Raw genomic sequence first — 19238 nt, 5'->3', positions numbered from 1 at the left:
TGGTTAGTACATAATTAAAGTGTTTATTATGGTTTATATTCAAAATAATAAAAAATAAACAATCGATTCATTATATGTGGAATGAGAACAATCGACTTGGATTAAATCCTGATAACGCCAGTGACTAAGGCTTAGCCTTTAACACCAAAAAATATATATGATTTAAAAACTCAAAGTTTATTTTTGTTGACTCGAAACCTAGAACTTTGACCCAAGAACCAACCCGAATTACTTCGGTTCAAGTTCGGGTTAGTATTTTCTTAGGTTCGAGTTTCTCAGGCCGGGTTAGTTTGGGTTCGGGTATGAGTTTTCTTGGGTTGGGTTTCAGGTTACGGGTAAAAGTGACAGTCCTACTTCCAACTATTATATATAAGAATCACTACCTTCACTTTATGCAACTTTAAATCTTCTAAAATTCTTCTAACAAAGAATAATCACTATTATTTAAACATGGTTATAAGGTTAGTATGTATTTGTCATTTTCTTGGCAATTACATTCATATGAATGAAACAAATCATTTTGTTATAGTTTAATTTTCAGTTTTTATGTTGCTTGATTATACAATTTTTAATTGTAAAATATAAAATTAATTAAAATTTTGTCATACACAGAATATTAATGACAACAAATTTATCATGATCATTTCAAATTCTAAAGATTCTAAGGATGATTATAACATCTAAGTGTAGGTAATATGATTTTTGGGATAATCGTGTTTTTTTAAAAAAAAACATGAGCAGATGTTCTCAAATGATATCATATTAATTGATTAAAAGCTATGATATTTTATATGTATGAATATTTTTTTTAATAATTTCATAGATATATTATCATTTATCTAGAGTTGGTATGTATTTGGGGAACCTTTTTTGTCACACGAACAACTATACGTGGCTATATCAAGAGTTATAAACATACATATATGTCACCTTATTAAGAGTTACAAACAGACATGGACTAAATATTTTGATTTTTGATAAACAATGTATACCTATTAATACAATCACAAATGTAGTGTAAAAGAAAGTTTTTACTTATTTGTAACATATTTGTGTAATCTTAGTTATCTAATTTATGTAATTTCAATGTTAATTGTAATTGTATTAACAATATATGATCAATTTGTTGAATGTATTTCACTTAATGGTTAAAGATTAAATTTTTAATTAATTACCAGTGTAATACACGAGCCTCAAACTAGTATATAATATAATATAATATAATATTATACTATGCTTTATTACTACTTTATTCTGATGAGTTTGACTTATGAGATCCTATCCGGAAATTCAAAGAAAAATACAATATTATACGACAAAAAGGTGAATGTGCAAGCGTACATAAATTAATATACTTGGTATGTATTTAAGGTTTATCAATAGCGTACTATTGCTAAACATACCCACATTCCCGTCAATTTTACCGAACGTACCTCATCTCTCTAGTTTTACATTAATACAATTTAAAATATTTTATTTTATTATAATTTTGTTATTATTTTCAAAACACATTTTTCTAGAACTTTTTTTAATACTTTTTAAAATGATTTTTTATTTTTTTAAATAATAAAAAACAGATATTCCTTATTTAAAATAAAAAAAATTATTATTTAAAAATACTTTTTTTTTCTTTAATTGTTTTTTTTTTCATAGAAAGTTTTTTCATATAGTTTTTAAAGATAGTTTGCATTTTTTAAACACAAAGACAATTTTTATATTTAAATATGTGAAAATATTAAATAGCGAAAAAAAAATTTAAAAGTTTAACCTTATCTATCCATTCAAAGTTATCCAAATATATTATTCAATTCTTGTTTTGTGTCAGTGTTGTTTATTACAATATTCAAAAGGGAAAATATAAGTTAATCTTTATGTAGTTTTTTTCAGTGTTGTAAAAGTCGCTAGACGGATTCTAGGCGGCTGATTGGGGAGTTGGGATTCCTCGACCTTAGTCGGAGAGTACTTGGGGACGGCTCGTCGAGAACTCGGCCAAGGAATAGATTACTCGTTGAGTACTCGGCGAGGGGGGGGGGGGGGTAGGGGTGAACAGTGTGGGGGGGGGGGGGTTGTGTGTTTAACTTACACAGAGCTCGAGCTCAAGTTTGGCTTCTTTCGATATTTAATTCTAAGGTTCGGCTCGCCTCGTGAGTAGTCTTTCAACCTCGACCTCGGCTCGTTTACTATTTATTAATATATTTTTATACATTTAAAATTGTGTGTGTTTGCGTATAAATAATATAAATTAATTAGTTATTTTTGTAACATATATATATATATATATATATATATATATATATATATATATATATATATATATATATATATATATAAAGGTTAACGCACAAATGAAATTAACGTGCTAAACGTGAGAATCAAGTAGAGTAATTATATATACAAGTAGAAATATTATGTAATTACATCATAGAGTAATTATCATAGAATATTTACATAATTACTCTATATGTATATATTATTACACTACTTGATTCTCACATTTAGCACGTTAATTTCATTTGTATTTCATCCAAACCCTATACACACACACACATATATACACACACACACACACATATATATTGAAAACTATATAAATAATAGGCTTGTTTAGGCTCGTGAGCTGGTTCGAGCTACAAACGAAGCTCAGGCTCGTTCATTTTTAGGCTCGGGCTTGAGTTCGTTCAACCTCGGCTCGATGAGCTTTTTCACGAGCCGGTCTCAAAATAGCTCACGAGTGGCTCGACACATTTGCACCTCCAGTTATAGCTAACATATATACCGAAAACATACACATGCATGCATGCCTATTCATAAAATTTATTTTCTAAATATAAAGTAATAAAGTTAATTAAGTTGTAAAACACAGAACTTACTGTATTTTGAAATGGATTGGAAGTCGTATTGGTGGAGATCTTATCTTCACTTACAAAATCAATGAGCTGATTAAAATTGTAGATCCTGTATTGGCTTCCGATTTCCCCACAAAACACGATGTTATAGAACAGATTCTTCTGTTGGCTTTATCTTGCACTTGAGCGGATCTAGGCAATCGACCAGACATGAAGGAGATCTTATCTTCACTTACAAAGGTCAGCAAGAAACTGTAGTTATAACTAGTATATGAGTTATTAATTGCAAGTGAAGAAACGTGGATCGACTCACTGGTAGACGATCTACTTTCCTCGGGTGTGATTATGCTCTTCCATCGATGGATTCCTAGGATCTGGGTTCTTCCACCTACAAAATGAACAGCACCGTAAACTTACCCCTCAGAAAGGGACAGAGGGGTCCTCTTTGGGGTAACCCTCCGGTGTGAGAATAAGTGTTTGTAGGAGAAGATAATAATATGAGAGTAAGGAAATTTGGAGAGTATTGCTTGATATAGCTGAATACTGTGTAGTTGGATGTGATTGTGTCCTCTTCCTTGTGGAGTTGATGTGATATTTATAGTGCTAGGGTTTCCAATGATTGGGCTCAGACCCAATTAGGGCCTTGCTGGCCTCATCCAATTGTTTTGCGCCACGTGTCCTCTGGGACACCTGGTGCTTTTTCGTTGGTTATAATCACGTGGTAGCACATGGGTTTTGCTGAGTTGTCCACCTTTCATTGGCAGCTGTCAACATCAGCATATTCTTATTCCTTAAAAAGATACCTTCTGGAAGGTTGTCTGACGTGCACCATCAAGGTTGCCCTAATCCTGATTTGGATAAGGACGAGGTTGATTATGTGCATGTGTGATACGCGCCTATCCTGAGGATGCGCGAGGTCTTCTCTTTATTCTCACGCGCAGATGTTTCATACGCAGCTGTGATATGCACAAGCATGTGATATGCGCCACGCGCAGATGTGATATGCGTGAGCATATGTGATGCGTGAGCATATGTGATGCCTGAGCATGTATGCATGAGCATATGTGATATGCGTGAGCATATGTGATATGCGCCAAGCGCATAGGTTTTGGCTTTGTGCCTTCTTGATTTCAAGCCTCTTGTCTATATCTTGTGGGTTGACCCGCCTCGCTCGGTGTTGAGGCGGGTACATACCTCTTCAAGCCCCCCAGTCTAATGTGTGTCTTGTCTCGCGCGAGCGAGGTAAGATAGATATTAGACTTAATAGGTTGCTCTTTTTAATAGGGTTTGTCTTTTCTTCTTATTACTCATCGTTGCGCGAAATTCTATCCCTTTGGCTGAAAACGAATCGTCCCTGTACGTGGTTGGTTGTTGCTGACATGCGTCAGTGATGGAGACGTGTCAGACCTTTCGTGTGCTCGAGGTGCTACAGTTGCCTTTCATGTCTCCTCACATAGTGTCAGGAACACGTGTAGCGCTCGCGTTGGTCCGTACCTGCGAGTGGTGGCGCGTGAACTATGGTAGCAGCTGTATCGTTTCTTTTCGTGTCCCCTCACACAGTATCAGGGACACGTGTCGCGCTTGCGTTGGCTTACACCTGCGAGTGGGGGCGCGTGAAGTCCGTTCAGTACCAAATTTTCTCTCTCCTGAGCCTATAAATGCAAGCCCTTAGAGCTTTTATTCTTCATTTTCTTTGTTGTTTATTCGAAGCTTTCCTTTCTTTCGTTCTTTTCCGATTACCTATCTTCTGCTTCCGGATCTCTGTTCTTCAGAAGCATCCTTCGTCCGTTTTTACAGTTGTATGTCTGATAGCTCAGACAACACAATCTCCTCTATCCATCGCCGTGTGAAATCATTAGTAATGTCTACATTGAAGAAGACCGGCAAGGGGAAGAAAGCTACTGAGGCCTCATCGGAGGAGGTAGGGAGGACCAAAACAGTGAAGAAGTGGGATGAGATCCCCTGCAAACTGAGGCAGGCCGATTTTGACAGCCTTATTGCCTCTCAGGGTTTTCTCCCTGAGTACGGCTGCATGTTGCCGGCGGCCGGGCAAACGGCGGCGGACCCGCCCACCGGCTATATATCCCTTTATTGCCATTTTTTCACCCACTGCAACCTTCGTCTCCCGATGACAAGGTTTGTGGGTGCGCTGCTTAAATTTTATGGGATTCATATATCCCAAGTCCATCCGTTTGGACTCGTGCGCATGACTCACTTTGAGTTCATGTGCAAATCTCAGCGCGAGGAGCCCACCCCTCGGCGCTTTCAGTTTTTTTACAAGCCTAAGATCCAAGATTCTTGGTTCTCATTTATTCCTCGCAGTCAGAAGGTCAAGTGCTGCACTGTTTCATTCAAGAGCCTTCATGACTGGTCTGAGAGATTTTTCTATATAAGGGCTGGTGTGATCCCCATCCGCATGACCATGCGCGCGATCTCTTCTGCGCCTGCGGATGTGGGTGCCCTCAAGAACCCAACTGGCGCCTGGGTAAACAAGTTGACTGCCGAACCATCCCCCGCTAAGAACATTTGCGAGGAGGCGCTGGTGGGGTTGGCATGAGCAGGAGGTGGGCCGACAGCGCGACTGAGCCCGTTATCCAAGTTGACGGCTTGTGTAAGTTAATCTCATTCCATTACCTCTGCGCTAACGTACTTCGTTTTGCTGATATCATTTGACTTGTTTTGTGCAGTCAGCAAGGAGTATGTCCACGCCGCGTATGGCGAGCATATGGAGGGTGGCTCCGTCGCGCTGGGCGCTGGGGAGGTTGGTTTCCCGATCGCTTCGATGACATGTTCATCCCTGTTGATCTGGGATTTGTCTTTGACAGCGATGCGCCTGGTAAGCCTTTGTACTTATGCTTATGCCTTTATACCAAATTTGGCTAACATTTCCTTTGCACTTATTGTAGATGCGCTCGAAAACTACGAGCTGGAGCTCGCGGAAGAGGAGGAGGAGGAGGAGGCGCCCCAACTAAAGCGTAAGGCTAAAGGGAAAACTGGCGCAGGGGCCAGTAAGAAACAGAAGAAAGATGATGCCCCTGTTGTTCAGGATCCTCCTACCCAGGCGAAGGGACTTGAGAAAACCCAGGTGTTTACCACCAAGTTTTCCTTGTCTTCCCTGCCTCAAAAAGTGGGCAGACCTCCTGTCCACACGAGGTATGGTGGCGCTACCTCCTCCCTTCGCGCGGCGGAAAAGGGAAGCGGTGTTGCGCCTTCGACAGGTATACTTTGCTTATCCTTTGCTTATCTTTTATGGTTCTATGAGCGCGATTATGATAGAATTACTAATGAATCTTTGCTCACTCAAATGTGTGTAGAGCCGGCGACCTTGGTGGATCAACCTCAAGCGCCACAAGATGCCGAGGCTGCGCCGGAGGTCCCTTCGAAGTCCCCCGTTTTACCCTCAAAAAAGGGTAGAATGGACTTCATGGCGATGTTTGCCTCGCGAACGGAGTTGCGCCAAGGTATGTATAGCGCTTTTATTTTCTGACTTTTTTCTTTTAGATCAAGTCATGAACCATTTCTTTTTGTTGATTTTTTCATAGGAGTCATAGCTGGCGTACAAGCTGCTGGCGGCAATCCTGGCGCCGGTGCCAGCGCCGCTGGTTCTGCTCCTGCTCCTGCAAGTGCTGAATCTCCCCTCATCGGGATTACTAAGGAGCAGGAGGCCGTTTTACGCGCCGACCTGGCGGCGTCGAGACCTCCCTCACCTCCTCCTGCGCACAGCCTTCCTCACGAGACTGATTTTGGTTCTAGGTCGTAGGAGAAAAGGCCTGTTTCCGAGGAGGATGAGGAGTTTGAAGTTGAAGACTCCGACGGCGGCCGCGCCAGCCCTGCAGCGCCACGAGGTTTCGCGGCGGAGCCTTCTTGTGGGGCTGGCGCTGACTTTTCTGCTTCATCCCCGCAGGTATAGGTTCGTTTTTGCTCCGCTGCGCGGACTTCCATCTTAGTGTTTTGTTGACTTAGATAATTACATTGTTTTTGCAGGAATCCGGTCACATTTACCGCCCGAGATGGAATATTACTGAGGACAGCACATTTCAGTCCATGGGTGTGTGTGCGGAATTCTGGGCTCATTCTGTGCCTCCAGCTGAAAGGAAGTTCCAGGAGGACCGCGCTCGCGATGACTTGCTCAACGATCATTTGTTTGCTGGGTCGGCCTTCTTTGCTGCCTCCCAAGAGCTTCGCTATGATTACGTAAAGGTACGTGATGCTCTTGCGGAAGCCAAGCAAGAGGCTAAAGTGTCTGCTTGTCATCTTTCTGATGCTCGAGAGAGAGCTGAGAAGCTCCAAGCAGAGCTCAGTGAGAACAGAGCAAGTGCCAACAGCGCCTTCGTGAAGCGCGGGCATGAGCTTCAGGCTGCGCGGGAGAAGCTACAGGCGGCGGAGGCGGACGCGGCCAAGTACGCGCGTAGAGCGCGCGACTTGGAGCTGGACGCGGAGGCGCGTGACCAAGCTCTTGCCCAGTCTATAACTGAAAAATCATCACTGGAGAGTGAGGTTGCGCGCCTGAAGAAGGAGCTGGCGGCCGCGCAGGCCGAGAAGGATGAAGCCTTGGCGACGGCAGCGTCTAGCCAGGAAGCGCTCGAGCTTGCGCGAGCGGAAAAGGAAGAAGTCCTGGCGGCAGCAGCGTCCGACAAAGAGGAGCTGAAACAGACTAAGGAAACTGTTGAGTTGTTAAACTCTCAGATTCCTTCCCTCGAGACGTCTGTTGCTTCCCTCGCGCAGGATCGCCAATGGCTAATCTCACAGGGTGTGACTCGTTGCGCTTACGCGATGAAATATTCAGACGAGTTTCAGGTCCTTGTGATGGATTGCAACGCTGCCGCGCGCTTGGGGGTCGAGCTGAAGGGTTTAAGGATGGCTATGAATATGGGATGCTGAAGAAGAACCCATCCGACTACCCTTATCAGAGCGACGTTGCCTGCGCGGACATGGCCGCGATGAGGGAGAAGTATTTGAATACTCCCATTCCCATCCTTGGGCAGGTATTTTAACCTTAATGATATTGCCTTGACTTATTTTCCAAGTCTTTTTTGTACTTATATTTTTCCTTATGATTTCCAGATATCCGCGCTTGCTGACCAGCCCGACCTCGGCGCGCTAAAGAAATTACTTTACGAGTGCGAAGGGGCTGGTGGCGGCGATGATGGCGCGGGGAATGCTGCTCCTGCAAGCGGCTCTGGCGTGGCCAAAGGATCCGCTCCTGACACTGTTGTGATAGAAGACTCCATTCAGGATGAACAACTTGACTATGGTCAGTTTGGAGATGACGAGGAGCGGGCTGCGCCAGATGCTGAGGGCGGTGATGAGGACTATGAAGAGGCTGACGTCGACGTGGAGACTTGAGAAGCCCTTCATGTTTTTTTATTTTTATTTGTAGTTTGTATCTCATCATCTTGTAAACTTGTAAATTTAAATGCTTTGGAATGAAATTTTGTTTTTCCCTTCTTCGCATCTTGCGCATTCCCCATTCATCTCTTTATATTGCATGTTTGCTTGTTGAATATAAGATATGCTTGCACGTTGAAATAATAACAAGGTTGAAAGGAAATTATTATACTTAATCCTTGTCATATTGTAAGTGATTTTGCCATATCTTGATTATGTTGACACGTGCCTTGGCGTTTTCATTATTCCTCTTTTGCGCGACGTTATCGCGCATTTATTATATGGAATTATGAGTTTTTTAGCCTTTACGTGTCAATATGTGTTACTCAGATATCCATTACAATTTCCTGCGCGATCTCGACCTGAGACCTTAACAACTATGTTTTGGCATTTGCTTTGCCTTAGTTGTGCTTAGGTATTTTTATGATCAGGCTGCGCAGCATGTAGGATGGATGTTGTGAGTGATTTGAGCTAAGGCTCACATTATTGGGCTAAGGCCCTGAGCTAAGGCTCATAATTTTGGGCTAAGGCCCTGACGTTTTAGAGTTAAGACTCGTTAACGCGTTTGAGCTTGAAGCTCGCGCATGTATGTTTTACTTCGTTTTATTTCGTTTTGATGTCAATACAATGTTGTCATATTGCTCAAAATTAATAAAAGGAAGTGTGAAACATGTATGCAAAAGGTAATAGAATCCACATTAAGAGAAGATAGCGCGTATCATTATTCATAATGGCTTAGAAAGCCTTGATTACAAACTTGACAATTTTTACATGAAACATTTTCTAAGCTGTGCCGCGTTCCATGCGCGCGGGATCTTCTTTCCATTCAAATCTTTTAAGGCGTATGCGCCTTTTCCCAATTCTTCCAAGACTTGATAAGGTCCCTCCCAATTGGGGGACATTTTTCCCCGGGGTATCGCGCGGCTAGCTTCATTGTTTCGAAGGACAAAATCATTTTTCTTGAAGTGGCATTCTTTCACGCGCTGGTTGTAATATTTTTCTAGTTTTTTCTTGTATTTGGCTTCACTGATGATAGCCGCCTCTCTGCGCCCTTCAAGTAAGTTGAGATCCAACCTTCTTTCGCGCTCGTTATCAATCTTGCTCATCATGAGCACTCTATGGGATGGGCATCCAATTTCTGCTGGAATCATTGCCTCTGTTCCATAGGTTAGGCTGAACGGGGATTCGCCATTGCTGGTTTTGCTTAATGTCCTGTGTGCCCACAGGACATTAGGTAGTTCTTCGACCCAAGAATGGGATTCTCCCTCTAACCTTTTCTTCAGCCCATTCAGCAAGCTTTGGTTAGCGCGTTCCACTTGGCCATTCCCCTGAGGGTGATAAACTGAAGTGAAAATTTGGTTGATGCGCAATTCCTTGAGCCAGCTGGATATCTTCTTGTCAGTGAATTGCTTGCCATTATCGCTCACAATTTCCATGGGCAAGCCAAAACGGCATATGATGTGGCTCCATATAAACTGCTTCATCGCTTCGGCTGTGATTTTTGCTAGTGGCTTGGCTTCAACCCATTTTGTGAAATAGTCTACTGCCAGTACCAAAAATTTGACTCGCCCTTGCGCTTGCGGAAGGGGACCCACAATGTCGATTGCCCATTTGTGGAAAGGCCATGCGTAGGTCACTGGAATCAAGTTGTTCTTTGGCCGCATGGTGTTTGGCGCATAGCTCTGACATGCTTTGCATTTTTGGATCTCTTTCAGAGCGTCCAAGTACATGCCTGGCCAATAGTAACCTGCGCTCATTGCCTTGGCAACCACCATGCGCGGGCCAGCGTGTATTCCACAGATTCCTTCGTGTATCTCTCTGATCACATAGCTTGCTTCCTCAGCATCTAGGCATTTCATGAGCGGCCCAAGATAAGAGCGTCGATATAATGTGCCATCAAGGAGTTCATAGTTCTGCGACTTGTGTCTTATCTTCCTCGCCTGTGCGCGATCGTCCGGTACCTTTCCCTCCTTCAAGAATTCCATTATTGGAGTTATCCATGATGAAGGGGTTGTATGAGTTACAAGGACAGACTTCGCTACCACCGACGGGTTGCTCATTACCTCTACCCTGACATCTTTGCCAAAGTGATCGAAACTGGTTGATGCCATCTTGCTCAGCGCGTCAGCAGATTTGTTTTCACTGCGCGGAATATGAATGATTCTGAAGCAGTCAAATTGCTCGATGAGCTTTTTCGCCTGCTTTAGATATAGAGGCATGGTGTTCTCCTTGGCATCATAAAGGCCATTGACCTGTGCTGCTACCAAGTATGAATCAACATGGGCCTCTAGCTTTTTAACTCCGAATTTTTGCGCGATGCGCAGGCCAGCCAGCAGGGCTTCATACTCAGCCTCATTGTTGGTGCTCTTGAAGTCCAACCTGATGGCATAAGTATATTCATGATTCTCTGGATCCACCAGTTTGAGACCTGCGCCGGACCCTTCGTTGTTTGAAGCTCCGTCAGTGAACAATCTCCAAACATTTTCTTCATCATTGGCTCGCGGAGGGTCTACCTCGCGCTGAGCCTCTTCAACTCTTCCTTTCGGGGATTTCTGCGATGAAATCAGCTAAAACTTGCCCTTTTATTGCTGGACGGGGCTTATAGGCGATCGTGTGTTCACCTAACTCCAGGGCCCATTTTGTCAGCCTTCCCGAGAGCGCGGGGCGCCGCAAGACTTGCTGGATGTTGTAACCAGTTAGAACTTCAATAGGATGACCATTGAAATATCTATGAAGCTTGCGCGACGCGTGTGTTAGTGATAAAACTAACTTTTCCATGATGGAGTAGCGCGTCTTAGGATCTGTCAGCACCCGACTCACATAGTATATTGGCGTTTGGATTCCCTTGCGATCCACCAACAATACTGCGCCGATGGCGCGCTCTCCAGCTGATAGGTACAATGTCAAAGTTTCACCAGGAAGTGGAGCTGTGAGCGCGGGCAGATTTATCAAACATTCTTTAATCTCACTGAAAGCTTGCTCGGCCTCAGGAGTCCATTTGAATTGGCTTTTCTTTAAGCAGTTTCTCAATGTATTGACAAATGGGGTAGATTTGCTTGCATGGTTCGCTAGGAACCTGTTGATTGATACCAATCTACCATTCAGCTTCTGAACTTCTTTCATGGTGGATGGCGAGGGCATGTCAAGGATGGCCTCCACCTTCTCAGGGTTCACCTTAAAACCATCCTTGGTGACCATTACACCTAGAAATTTTCCCTCTTGCACGCTGAAAGTGCATTTGCTCGGATTGAGCTTCATGTTAACTTCCGTTAGGCGCCCAAGGGTTTCTTCGATGTCTTTGAGCATTTGTTTTTCCTCCCTACTTTTGATCACCAAAATCATCCACATAGACTTCTAGGTTTCTTCCAATTTGCTCGCTGAAAACGGCATCCATAAGTCTTTGGTAGGTGGCTCCCGCATTCTTCAAACCAAAGGGCATCTTTGTGTAACAGAAAACACCCTTGTCGGTTCTGAATGCGGTCTTGTCCTCGTCTTGTGGTGCCATTTGAATCTGGTGATAGCCCTTGTAGGCATCCAAGAAACATTTGAGCTTGAATGGCGCCACGGAGTCCACCTTTGCGTCGATGTTTGGGATGGGGTAACAATCCTTTGGGCATGCTTTGTTGAGGTCCTTGAAGTCAATGCACATCCTCCATGACCCGTTACTTTTCTTTACCATCACAGGATTGGCTACCCATGTTTGGTATCGTATCGGGCGGATGATGTTTGCGCGCAGTAGATCCTCAACCTGCTCATTCATGGCCCTCGCTTTCTCATCCCCCATGACTCTCTTCTTTTGAGCAATTGGCTCTACAGACTTGAACGTGTTGAGAGAATGTTGTGCCAGGTCTCGCGGAACCCCAGTCATATCAGAGTGTTGCGACGCGAAGACCGACATATATGCCGTGAGCAATCTTTTCATTCTCAACCTCGTGTCGTCTGATATCGTTGCGCCAATTGTGATCTTCTGCTCCGGGAATTTTGGGTTGAGAATCCATTCCTCTGGCGCGTTGTCTGCCATTGGAAGTTTCATTCTCCCTTCCCGCGGAGTATTTGTCACTGCACACAAATGATCTCGGTATACAAAAGTTACACCTGTTGGTGTTGGGAACCCCAACGCGCCGTGCGCTGGCGACGGTATGGCGTTAAATTGGGCAATCGTTCCTCTACCCAAGATCATATTGTGGCAAGAAGTGGTGGGCAAGACCAAGAAGTTGACAACTTCGGCTCGCTTGTGTTTCTCATCCCCCATAGTTAGCTCAAATTGTATTTGACCTAGGGGATGAATGATTTCATATGAAACACCAGAGATTGGTGCATTCACAATTTCAAGCCTTGCTTGGTCTGCCGGATCCAGTTTTCTGAAACATTGCTCATACATGATGTCTGATTCGCTGCCAGTGTCCACCAGGACTTTTGACACTTCGTAATGAGCAATGTGTGTAGTGATGACAAGAGGACTGCTGATAGAAGGGCCTCCCCTGATTCTTGGGAAGATTACTTGTTGCTCGCGCCAATCTCCTTGGATTTGCGCGCTTCTCTTTCTTGATGTTTGCCCTTGCCTTCCTCCCTCGGCTACACAGATTCTTTTGTACTTTTTGCTGGCAGAGGCTCCTTCTGGTTGTTCACTTTCTGGTCTTGGGTTTTTCACCAGGTGAGCCAGCTTGCCTGATTTCACATCTTTTTCAATTGCATCCTTCAAGTGATGGCATGCATCAGTGTTGTGTCCCGTGGACTTGTGAAACTCGCAGTACTTGCCACTGTTTGATGGTCCCTTGTAGTGTAGTGGCTTGGGGCTTTTGAACTGGACATTCTCAGTGCTTAACACTTGTGAAGGTGTTTTAGTGAGGGGAGTCCAGATTCTTGGCAGAGGTCTGCTAGGATCTCTGCCGCCTTCCCTCTTGTCACCCTCCCCGCGATTACGAACGTCTTTTTGGGGCTGGGGTGAGCTTGGTTGCGCCTGCTTTTCTGCGGAAGAAAAACTGGTTGATTGCAACCTGGACCATACAGTGCTCTGTTTGCCCCTTCTTTCGCTGCTGCGCGGTGCCTCTGCTTGATGCCCTCTTTCTCTCGCTCTATCTTGGGCAATTTGTTTTTCATTTCTCGCGAAGACTCGCGATGCTTCCATTAGCTTGGCCCAAGTGGTTGGCATGCCATCTCTGCTTACGAGAGCTCGGCGGAGTTGATCACTGCGCGCGCCTTGTATAAAGGCCACGCGCAATAGTTGCTCGGTGATACCTCCGATTGCCAGAGACTCCTGATTGAAACGAGTGATGTAGTCTTCAATCGTTTCATAATTCCTGCGCACGCAGTGCATGATGTCATCAGGGTCGCGCGTGTGTCTGCGCTGTTGTACGAAGTGAGCTTGGAACTTTTCCAATAGTTCCTCGAACCCATCGATTTGCCCAGTAGGCAAGCTTTCGAACCAAACACGCGCCGCGCCCGTGAGGCAGCGAGCAAACATGTGACACCATGTTGGCATCGTCCAGCTTTCTAGGTTTCCAGTGTTGTAAAAACCTTGTAAGAAATCGTCTGGATCTGTTGTGCCGTCATATTTGCCCAAACCACTTGGCATCTTGGTCTTGTGCTGGATGGGGGCCTTCGCGATGCGCTCAGTGAATTTTGAATGTTTCACCAAGATGGCTGGCCTGTACGGTGTGGTTACATCCACTTGCCCTCTCACTGGTGGGCTATATGGTGTGTGCAAATCCAGATCGGCCCTGGCTCCAGGCGCCATGTTCATTTGCGCGCGGAGCTGTGAGCCTCCTGCATGAGTATCTCGCGTCTTCCTGACGCTGTGCACTTCTTCATCACTAAACTCAGCGTGTTCAGTGTGAACAGAGTGACCCTCTTCCGGCGCGCGCGCCCTTTTTGTTCCTTGAATGGCTTGCTTGTCAAACGCTAGCCTTTGTGTTAAGTCGGCTAACTTTTTCTGTTTGACCATTTCATTGTACTTGTCCATTAGACGTCGTTGCTCGTTTATGAGCTATTCTTTAGGGTCATTGGTTTCATCTTCTGGACCCATTGGTCCTTTTTGTTTCGCGCCGACAAGATTTTGTAACGTGAGATCGTCTGGAGGAGTTTCAGTCTGGCCGTGAGGAGTTGTGATGAAGGGACGGTTACTGGTGGTGCGCGTAGAATCACGCGGCCCCCTCAGAAACTGTTGTCCCTCATTAACATCCTCACGTTCAATATCCTCCAGAACTTGATCGACGTTACGAGCACCAGAAACCATGGTGAAAATTTGTTTTTTTAGAGATCTGATGAGATCTTGTTGCCGTTGTAACCGTGGATGGCGCCAATGAAGAAACGTGGATCAACTCACTGGTAGACGATCTACTTTCCTCGGGTGTGATTATGCTCTTCCATCGATGGATTCCTGGGATCTGGGTTCTTCCACCTACAAAATGAACAGCACCGTAAACTTACCCCTCAGAAAGGGACAGAAGGGTCCTCTTTGGGGTAACCCTCCGGTGTGAGAATAAGTGTTTGTAGGAGAAGATAATAATATGAGAGTAAGGAAATTTGGAGAGTATTGCTTGATATAGCTGAATAATGTGTAGTTGGATGTGATTGTGTCCTCTTCCTTGTGGAGTTGATGTGATATTTATAGTGCTAGGGTTTCCACTGATTGGGCTCAGACCCAATTAGGGCCTTGCTGGCCTCCTCCAATTGTTTTGCGCCACGTGTCCTCTGGGACACCTGGTGCTTTTTCATTGGTTATAATCACGTGGTAGCACATGGGTTTTGCTGAGTTGTCCACCTTTCATTGGCAGCTGCCAACATCAGCATATTCTTATTCCTTAAAAAGATACCTTCTGGAAGGTTGTCTGACGTGCACCATCAAGGTTGCCCTAATCCTGATTTGGATAAGGACGAGGTTGATTATGTGCATGTGTGATACGCGCCTATCCTGAGGATGCGCGAGTTCTTCTCTTTATTCTCACGCGCAAATGTTTCATGCGCAGATGTGATATGCACAAGCATGTGATATGCGCCACGCGCGGATGCGCCACGCGCAGATGTGATATGCGTGAGCATATGTGATGCCTGAGCATGTGATGCATGAGCATATGTGATATGCGTGAGCATATGTGATATACGCCATGCGCATAGGTTTTGGCTTTGTGCCTTCTTGATTTCAAGCCTCTTGTCTATATCTTGTGGGTTGACCCGCCTCGCTCGGTGTTGAGGCGGGTACATACCTCTTCAGCAAGTTTCATTTCAAGATTGCAGCAGTTTCCTATTTGTTTGAGAACATTACTTCTATTTAAACAATATGGCACATAAATAGAGACTATTTGCTTTGATCATTTTGCCCTTAAACCATTTTAAGTCTTTATTTTTCGCCTCTGGCTCTTTTACTTCCTATATTTGTCTTCCAATAAGAAGAATGCATGTTGTTCCTACTCAAATTGCACCCGAATTTTATAGTAAAAAAATCTGCACATGTATCAAATTGAGCAAGCTCGGACAACTAGATAAAATCTTGCATATAATTTACCACTTGAATTTTTAAAATAACAAACAGTGCTTACTAATTATCCATTTGGTCGTTAATGATTTCTCATTTATGTATACATAGGAAGGTTAACTCGGGCAAGCTAGGACAACTGAGAAAACTTATTGGTTATTCGTGTAGCAATAAACAATTCAATTAGATGGAACCATTTAAGTGAACTAAATTGTGAATTAAGTCAGCCTGATATTTATACAGTTCTATACATGATTTACGGTTCGAAAAACCGAGTTCTATACATGAATTAAGTCAGCATGTCATTTACCTTTACAATGTTTCTTGAATATGCATATCACATGCAGTTATGTGTATGTATAGTATTCATGAAAAATCTTTTATCATTTAATCATTTTACCCTTAAATATCTTTTCCATTTCAAAAGACTTGTATTACCAGAAAAAGAGATTTAAATTGTCTAACCAACCCATCCGGTTTGGTTTGTTGTTTTTTGAAACCGTGTATATGACTTCTGGCTTTAACTCTAATCAAAACCGGCCAACCCCATTTTAATACTTTGATTCTAAAAGGAATCATTTCAACCCGAGTCTATTCTATGAGTCACGTTTCTTTAAAGATTCAACCCGGACAGATCCCTATCAAACCGGTAGCTACACTTAAAACATTTTTCATCAGCCACATGAGTTAAACATTCTTTAGTTGTGTGTGTGTGTGTTTTTTTTAATCTGAATCTGAAAGATTCAACTGATGAATCATTAGATTGTCGCCAGTGATGAAATACGTGGGAGAGACGGCGGGATCTACGCCGTTGGATCTCTAGACAGCTGAGCTTATGGCCAAACTTTATATCTACATAACCGTAAGTACGTAATATAATAGTTATATTAAAATTGAATATTTTATTAGTCGTAAAAGTTATAAAGACTACTTATTTGAGTCTTACAAATTTGATTTTAATTTCAAAGTATAGGTCAAGTTATTTACAAAGTGGAACAAAAATGAGAATGATGAGAAGGATTTGTAGTGGGTTTCAAAACATTGGTTTCTCCTTATTTCCAAGTGCGTTTATTTTCAAGTTTCGGGTCAAGTGACCTTTTATATGGTCCTCATTTCACCAAGTTTACATAACGTGGATACAAAATAAACGTACTGAGGTACGTAATACACCGATTAATAGCAAATAGAAAGACATACACAATTCTAATACTAATATAGAATAGGCTTTGCGATTCAAAAGGGGATAGCGGCGCAGCTTGTTGCTCACTTACCCATTATCCAGATATAGCTCGGTTTGTATTATATAAAAAGATATACTAGAATATTAGCCCTAAATTACATCTTTTAATCAATAGTTTGTACGAACGTAACGTCAATAGTGTTAGGTGGGCCTTTTAAGTTTTTCCCTTAAGCATGTATGAATGACTAAAGTAACTTTTAATTAAATCATTGTTATGTCATCATATCCTTGAAAGAGAGACCCAAAGAAAAATATATTGATATCACGTGCACGTTGGGTCTAGTTGTTTCAGCTTTACAATGACTTTATTTGGCACACCGTTCTACACTCTTACAGTACAGTACCATATCATTTTAGACTTAAGACGCCCAGCCAGCATCTTTGAACCCAAACTTTTGTACACTATTTATATACATATTAAAGGAAACCTTATATTTACTGTAGCAGCTACAGTAACTGTAGCAGCTACAGTAAATATTAGAGATAAACGAGCCAGATTTAGGATCTTTTTTTAAGACCAAAAGTTTTTAATTAGAAAAGAGGAATATTCCACATACCTTAAAATTATATGTGTGTGTCTGGTTTCTGTTTATGTAGCTAACATGTTTTTATTATTTTTATGCAACTTTGACTTATTGCCAAATATTTTTGATGTTTTCTAGCAGGTTTAACTAATGTTCTCAACGGTTCGATTATTAAGTATGTACTTTTATTTAGGGGTTTGCAGGAACCATTGGTGCCTACTGATTTTATGGAATGGAGTGATTCAAATGGCAAGCTACAAAAGGGCTCTATAACAAGATGACCAAGTTCAACCTATATACCTGAATTTGAGATTTGTTTACGTTGCGTACATTTGTAATCTATACATGCATTAGAAGAACCTTACACTACGTGTCTGAACAACCTCGGCGCAACGCACCGGGGCATCTACTAGTTTATATAAAACAAAAGTGATTGTGCTTGCATTAATATATATACACTTGTCTATGTCATAATAATTTGTTAACGCTTTATATATTTATTTAGATAATTTTGGTGAACACGCAGTTCATTGCAAAGAACTCTTGGGTTTCGGGCTTAGGGACCATAGTCACATAAATCACAAGGAAGGCCGCGTATTACGTATTGGATAGTTTTGTTCCCAAACGAAATCGCATACGTTCCTAATCGCCATGAAATCGTTAATTCAATTGACGGGTGCGGCAATCCTAATCGTTAGTGAATACGAATCCAATTTAACTGGTTCGTCGATTCTAATTGAAATTGAATTCTATCCAGCCGATATGGCGTACGTAATTGGATCGTATTTTTGTTAACGTATGCTTTCTTATAAGCAGATCCAATTAATTTGGGCGGTAAATAAGGCAACTCCGCGTTTCCAATCCTAATTATTCCTAAACGATTTTTAGGTATTCATTACCGGAATCAATTTACTGCTAGACTATCAATTAGCCTTCTTGTTTCCAAAGACAGTCCAGTCTATTTACAACAATAAAAGTTAATTTAAACTTTGAGCGTTATATATTATAAGGGTTGAGTTATAATAAGGAGATTATTTTTTTAAGAATGATAGGAAATAATCTTTTCCATTCATTTTACTTAAATGGTTGAGATTATATTAGAGAGAAAATCAAGTGTAAAACAAGGGTAAGACCATAATAGGATAACATATTTGTTTACTTTCTCTCTCCACATGCAAAACACATGTCAAATTCCCCAATCGTTTTAAAACGTTCATAACTTTTTTATACGACATTTTTTTAAAAACAACTTCACCTTAATAACGAGTGTTTTTTATCTTTTATATGAGTACCATATTGCTATATAAAAATAAAAAAATTTGTGGGTTTTTTTACAAATTATGTTTTATCAAAATTGTGTTTTACAAAATTGTGTTATACAATTGTTTTTTATTTTTTCATAGTATTTTTTACATTATGTTTTTTACATTGTGTTATTTAATTGTGTTTTTTTCATTGTATTTTTTCCTAGTGTTTTCCATTGTGTTTTTTCCCGCAGCCATTTTCGGTTGATCATTTCTGGTAATTGTTTTTCGGTAAACATTTCGACGAATTTTCCGGTGAAATTTTCCGGGGATTGTTTACCGGTGAATTTCCGACGAATTTTCCGGCGAAATTTTTCCGAAGACTTTCCGGCAAGGTGGTGGCGGTGGGCGGTGGTGGTTGTAGGAGATGAGTGAAATTTAAGTGGGTTTTTAAGATTAATTAAGTGGATTTTTAACTAAATTAAGTGGGTTTTCAATTAAGGTAGTAGACTAAAATACCCT

Source organism: Bidens hawaiensis, unplaced genomic scaffold, assembly GCF_021521415.1.
Source record: "Bidens hawaiensis isolate Kalapana, Puna unplaced genomic scaffold, B.hawaiensis_p1.1 tig00005780_1, whole genome shotgun sequence".
Lineage (NCBI taxonomy): Eukaryota > Viridiplantae > Streptophyta > Magnoliopsida > Asterales > Asteraceae > Bidens > Bidens hawaiensis.
This window is presented reverse-complemented; position numbering follows the sequence as displayed.